General features: G+C 40.0%; 1 pseudogene; it reads right to left on the bottom strand.

Annotated features, from left to right (window-relative positions):
• Positions 1–806: 806 nt before the first annotated feature.
• LOC116812861 (large ribosomal subunit protein uL24-like) lies at positions 807–1,539 on the bottom strand (annotated as a pseudogene).
• Between the last annotated feature and the right edge of the window lie 4,589 nt (positions 1,540–6,128).

Consider the following 6,128-nt stretch of genomic DNA (forward strand, 5'->3'; position numbering starts at 1 on the left):
GGAATTAGACTTTTCCTCTATTATGGAGGCAGTATGATAGACAAATGTAGGGTGTACTTCGGGTTCAGAGAAGGTTGGATTTGAGTACTGATTCTACTTCCTGGTGGCTGTGTACCCTTGGCTTTGTTACTTCAATACTCTAAGCCTAAGTTCTGTCATCTGTTGCTATAAGCTAGTGTTGTACATGAGGAGTCTATGCACAGGCTTTGGAACTAGACACTTTGAGTCCTGGCTTGGCCATTTATTAGCTATGGGAGTTTGGGCAAATTTGAACTTTTCTGTTTTTCAGTATCCCCATCTATAAAATAGGATAATAGCAATTATACCTCCACCAGACAGTTGTTGTGAAGATTTAATGGAATATTGGCACAATGCTTGAGACATGGTGAGTGCTCAACCAATCTTCTCTACAATTTATTTTTATAGGGTTATGAATTTATAACACAGTTTATACAGGGCTATAGTGAGGATGCAAAGTAATAATTCTGTGTAGTGGTGAGTACAATGCAAGGCACAGAACAGGTCTACACTAAACACCATGTGTTATTATTATCTTCTTCTTGATTTTCTTTTTTGTTTGTTTGTTTTTTTTTTTTTTTTTTTGAGACATGGTCTCACTCTGTCACCCAGGCTGTGCAGTGCAGTGGCATGATCACAGCTCACTGTAGCTTCAATGTCCCAGCCTCAAGCAGTCCTCCCGCCTCAGTCTCCCCAGTAGCTGGGCCTACACGCATGTCACCATGCCTGGCTACTTTTTTTTCATTTCAAGTTTCAATGAAAGCTTGTATACAAGATTCCTTTATTCTTTATCCAATTGTTTCTTCCTTGTATTTGCCCCTTTCTCTTCCTACTTGGTAAGATTCGGCTTTCCGTTCAAGAATCTCTTTGCAGTCCTTGTCCAGTTTTAGCCTAGTGCTAACCACCTTGCTGGGGTGAATGCCTATGTGGACAGTTGTGCCATTAGCCTTTTCCTGCTGCACCTGTTCAATGTAGGTGACCTATTTCTTCTTGTAAACCAGGACTACTTTGCCAGTTTGCTGACCTTTTTAGTGCCTGTGTACAACCTGAACTTCATCATCCTTTCGGATGGTCATGGATTAAACATTGTACTTCTGTCTCAGCTCTTTGCAAAGAGAGGAAGACCTAATATTCCTGAGAATGTGGGAAAGGGCATTGAAATGCCTTTTGCGGTACTTGCTTTGATCACAAGTCACAAAGGGATTGAACTTCACTTTGGCCACTGCTGCTTTGGTGATGGACACAAAAGGGAAGAGCCATTTTTTTATTCTTCATTTTTTATTTTTATGTAGAGACAAGGGTCTCCCTATGTTGCCCAGGCTGGTCTTGAACTCCTGGGCTCAAGTGATCCTCCTGCCTTGACCTCCCAGAGTGTTGAGACTACAGGCGTGAGCCACCGTGCCCGGCCTATTATCTTCTTATTTATCTTGACGCACAGAGCGACAGCAGTCTGCGGTCTGCATTCTTCCCCCCGACAGCCGATCCTCTGCATCCATCCTCAGGATCAATCCTCAGGGTCATGTCTCTTAAATTAAAAGACTGCTATGTATGCTTGAATCTAAAATTCAATCTTGTTACTGATTCCAAGATACTTACAGAAAGTTTCCTAATAGAGCTATTGGCTGCAGGGCAGCATCTGTTCATTCGTTTCTGTTTTCTCATCTGAGGAATTTCTCTGCCCTTTGCACTCCATGAGGATTTCCACAGCTGGCCTCATTCCGCAGGAAGAGCTTGAGGAGGACACCTCTCCTTGCTGCTAGCTGGGTGATTCTTTGTAATCCCCTCTCCTGAATATTACTATATACCCTACTTCATCCTCAAGCTCTGGGCAAGAAAATACACTTCTTTTCTAGTTGACTGTTACATTTTTATCAAAATTAAAAAATAATTCGGAAAGATTGAAAAAAGTCATCAGCCCTATCCTGCCATTCCCCACTTCTGACTTCTCAATTTAACTGTTTGAGCTGTATCTCTGCATTTTATTTAAAAACCAGTCAATCTATTACTAGCTTATTTTTTTCAGTTTTATACATGTATTATTTATTGAGGTTTTACTGTGGAAGAGGAGAATTTGGCTTTTTTAGACCTCTTATCTTCAACATAAATGCATACAAGACAAACACATATGTATTTCCTTTCTCCATATAATAATTACATCATAATTTTGGCATAGAGCAATATTCACTATGCACATGATTATAACTATGTTAACATTAATCATGGCTGAGTCATAGATTATTCTGTTATCTCCAATTATTATGTTTCCTTTCTTTTTTTTTTTTTTTTTTTCTGGAGACGGAGTCTTGCTCTGTTGCCCAGGCTGGAGTGCAGTGGTGTGATCTTGGCTCACTGGGTTCAAACGATTCTCCTGCCTCAGCCTCCCGAGTAGCTGGAATTACAGGTGCGTGCCACCATGCCCAGCTGATTTTTGTACTTTTAGTAGAGACAAGGTTTCACCATGTTGGTCAGGCTGGTCTTGAACTCCTGACCTCCTGATCCGCCTGCCTCGGCCTCCAAAAAGGCTAGGATTACAGGTGTGAGCCACAGCGCCCAGCCACTCCTCTATGTTTTTTTAAGTGTGTAGTTTCTGTAGTTTTTCTTCTCTTTTTGTGTTACTCATGGGAGATATACTCTATCTCTCAATATTTTCATTAAAATTTTCATTTCTACTCTCAAATGTCTTATTTTAAAGAACATTTTATTCTCTGATGTTCCTTTTTCTTGTATGATGTGATGTTCTATTTGTTCTTATTTTATAGGTGCAATATCTTTTCTAATTTCTCTGAGGTAATGCATTATGTGTATTTTGCAATATCTTTCTTTCCCCTGAGATTTCTTTTTGTGTGTTTATTTTTCTAATATTAGAGGTTTCTAAAATGACTGGTGCTTCTTAGCTCTTTGTTCACATTCATAAATGAATCAAGAAAAATTATTTAGAAGCACAGCATTCCCAGACGAAGCTTTGATTGGTGGGCTTCAACATTTGGGTGAGGCCTCAGCTACTTCACTGTGCCATCTCTGAATATCAGGACCCGTAAGTCTCTTCTACTGATGTGTCAGTATACTCAGAAAGAGACCTCCTAGTCCCTAGCCTGTCAGGTGTAAGCTGGCTGCCAACATCCTGGGAAACTCGGAGAGGATGGGGCCTGGAGGGGGGGATGTGGAAGGAGTCTTAGTCAATGCCCCTGTTTTCATGGGACTTTTGGTCTTGGATACATGTGTCACCCCTGAGTATAGAGTGCTCTAGGTTCAACTTTTCCTGGTTCCCGTTGAAGATAGAGTAACGGCAGCTCATTGACTTCAGGGATCTAATGGCTTCTGTGCAGACATTTTAATCAGCCTTTAGCCTTCTAATCTCGACTCTTTTTGAGTTCCTGAGGCTTCCCAATAATCTGTACTATAAATTTGGGCATTAGGGCTACTGCACTTCCAGTTTAGGTTTCTGTTTTCCTTGGTCTGCTAAGTTGGTTACCCATCCATCTGTTTTGCAAAACAGCATTTTGTTGCTGTCATCTCCAGTCCCTTTTTCATTATTGAAGGTTATGTCTTTTGCAATTTCTTAATTATCATTTTAGTGAGGCTTGGGAAGAAGCAGGTGTAAACTCATATGATAAAGCTCACGGGTAGACGGCAGTTCTTTGGGAGACACTTTGTCACCCTTCTCTGAGGGGCATGTGTAGGTTTACCAAGCACAGAAGACAGTTCTTTTCTTCTTTACATACATTTTCCTTCCTGACAGCAGCCAGACTTTTTTTTCCGGGATTTAACTCTTTTTTTTTAGCTGGACGAAACTAACCAGGAGTCCTGCTCTCTCCTATTCAGGTCCTTTTCTCTCTTATGCTAAAGAATCAATTTGATTCTTTCTTCTTGAGATTTGAATCTTCAGAAGAAGTAAAAACAAGTGTGAAAGTATTTGGAATTTATCCACCTCCCATCCACGGCATCCTAACCAGATTCCGTCTTCTATTAGACCATTCCTGGTTTTCTTGCCTTCTAGGCTCCAGAAACTATCTTGGTTCCTATTGATTTCTAGTGTGGTTCTTCAGGCTTCCAGTCAATTCCATTAACTTCTGATAATGTTTCAATGAATGTCTCTTTTGTTTAAGTTAGCTGTAATTGTGTATAACCAAAGAACCACAACTGATGCAGAAACTCAGTAGTTTATTTGATTTTGAAACAATTTCTTATGTTTTGTAGTTTCAAGGCTGAGAAACAACAACAGAAAAAAACAAATTTAGGTGTTTTCTTTTTCTGCCAAAGTAATGGATTACTTCATGATATGAATTCATATTTTCAGGAAATAACTTTTGTGAAAGAATTAGAAGACTAGGATCCCAATATTAGTAAACTATTGCTGCAAAAAGCTATTGTGACAAAAAGTCACAATATATCAGTGGCAAGTGATAAGCATTTATTTCTTGCTAATGTATCTGTGGATGACTGAAGTGGCTCTTCTTCAAGCTGCAGATTTTCAGTTTGGCTGGAGCTGTTCTGTTCAATGCATTTAATGCTGGGGCCAAGCCACAAGGGCAGAAGCTATTCAGGTTATATTCTTATTAAAATAATGGCAAAAAAATGATGTACGGAAAGCCCAACTGCATATGTTAATTTCAAGCCTTTGCTCATGTCTCATCAAATATCGCATTGGCCAAAGCAAGTCACCTAGCCAAACTCACAGTGAGAAGACAGGGAACTCCACCTACCATGAGGCCATGTGATGTGTGATGTGAGATACCATTTCAGGGAAGTGAAGAATTTTGACAACTACTTCAATCTACCAGTCTTCCCTATTAATCATGATTATCTACACGCTTATATTCCTTCCAACTTCATCTAATCCTGATATCAGGCCAGAAAGTCCAGGATCTTGTGATATAAAGCAAATCTAGATGTGCTTTTCTTTGAATCAGAGACCTACGAATAATAAAGACAATTTTACTGTTTACACCTAACATACAATTGTGACGTGAGAGCACAATAACAGAAATAAACACTTTCATTAGAAAGAGAAAGAGTGGTAGGCATATAGCGGTTACTGCTCAATATTTGTTCCAAAGCCTGCTGTACAAATATTTCTGGGTCCTTCTATCCTGGGGCAAGGAATGTTTCATGATTAAGTTTTAGTTATTTTCTTTAGGAGTGGCATCTTAATCTATTATTCTTCAAGCTCTTGGTTCTGCATACTGGAAGTCCTTTACTTTTCCATCCTTACCCAGCTTCTTAATTCTGGAAGACTGAAGACTCAGAGGTGTTTTTTATTATTATTATTATTATACTTTAAGTTTTAGGGTACATGTGCACAACGTGCAGGTTTGTTACATATGTATACATGTGCAGCCTCAGCTTTTTAAAGCCCAGGCTGCTGACACTTTTGCCAATATAATTCTCTCAGAAACATTATGTGTTTTCTATGTATTTGATTCCATTTAACTCCATGTGCCAAAAACACACCACAATTCTGGGTCTTAAAAAAATGAAATAGGCTGGGTGCCATGGCTCATGCCTGTAATACCAGCACTTTGGGAGGCCACGGTGGGCAAATCACCTGAGATCAGGAGTTCAAGACCAGCCAGGCCAACATGGTGAAACCCTGTCTCTACTAAAAATACAAAAATTAGCTGGGCATGGTGGCACATGCCTGTAGTCCCAACTACTTGGTAGGCTGAGGCAGGAGAATCGCTTGAACCTGGGAAGCAGAGGTTGCAGTGAGCTGAGATTGTGCCACTGCACTCCAGCCTGGGTGATAGAGTGAGACTCCATCTCAAAAAAAAAAAAAAAATAGGCATACCATTACAGCCTTGCTATATTTTTAGAACACACATGAGTCCCAATGAACACAGGTCTGTTGAGCCACAAAGACAGAGAATTATGGCCCTTTACGTAATTCCCAGAAACGGCTCCATCAGACCCAGATCCCTCCAATGAAGACTAGGTTACTTCAAGGATAAATGCTGCTATAATAACCACAAATGAGGTATGTGAACCTTCTTCCAAGCCTTCGCCAAAGGGTTCTAGTACTACTTACTTGGTTTAAACAGCTGTGAAAAAATGCCCTAGACTTTCGGGAACTACTGGATGCTGGCTCTGAGAAAATACTATTTCCCGAGGAA

This window comes from Hylobates moloch, unplaced genomic scaffold (assembly GCF_009828535.3).
Source record: "Hylobates moloch isolate HMO894 unplaced genomic scaffold, HMol_V3 SCAFFOLD_1, whole genome shotgun sequence".
NCBI classification, from domain to species: domain Eukaryota; kingdom Metazoa; phylum Chordata; class Mammalia; order Primates; family Hylobatidae; genus Hylobates; species Hylobates moloch.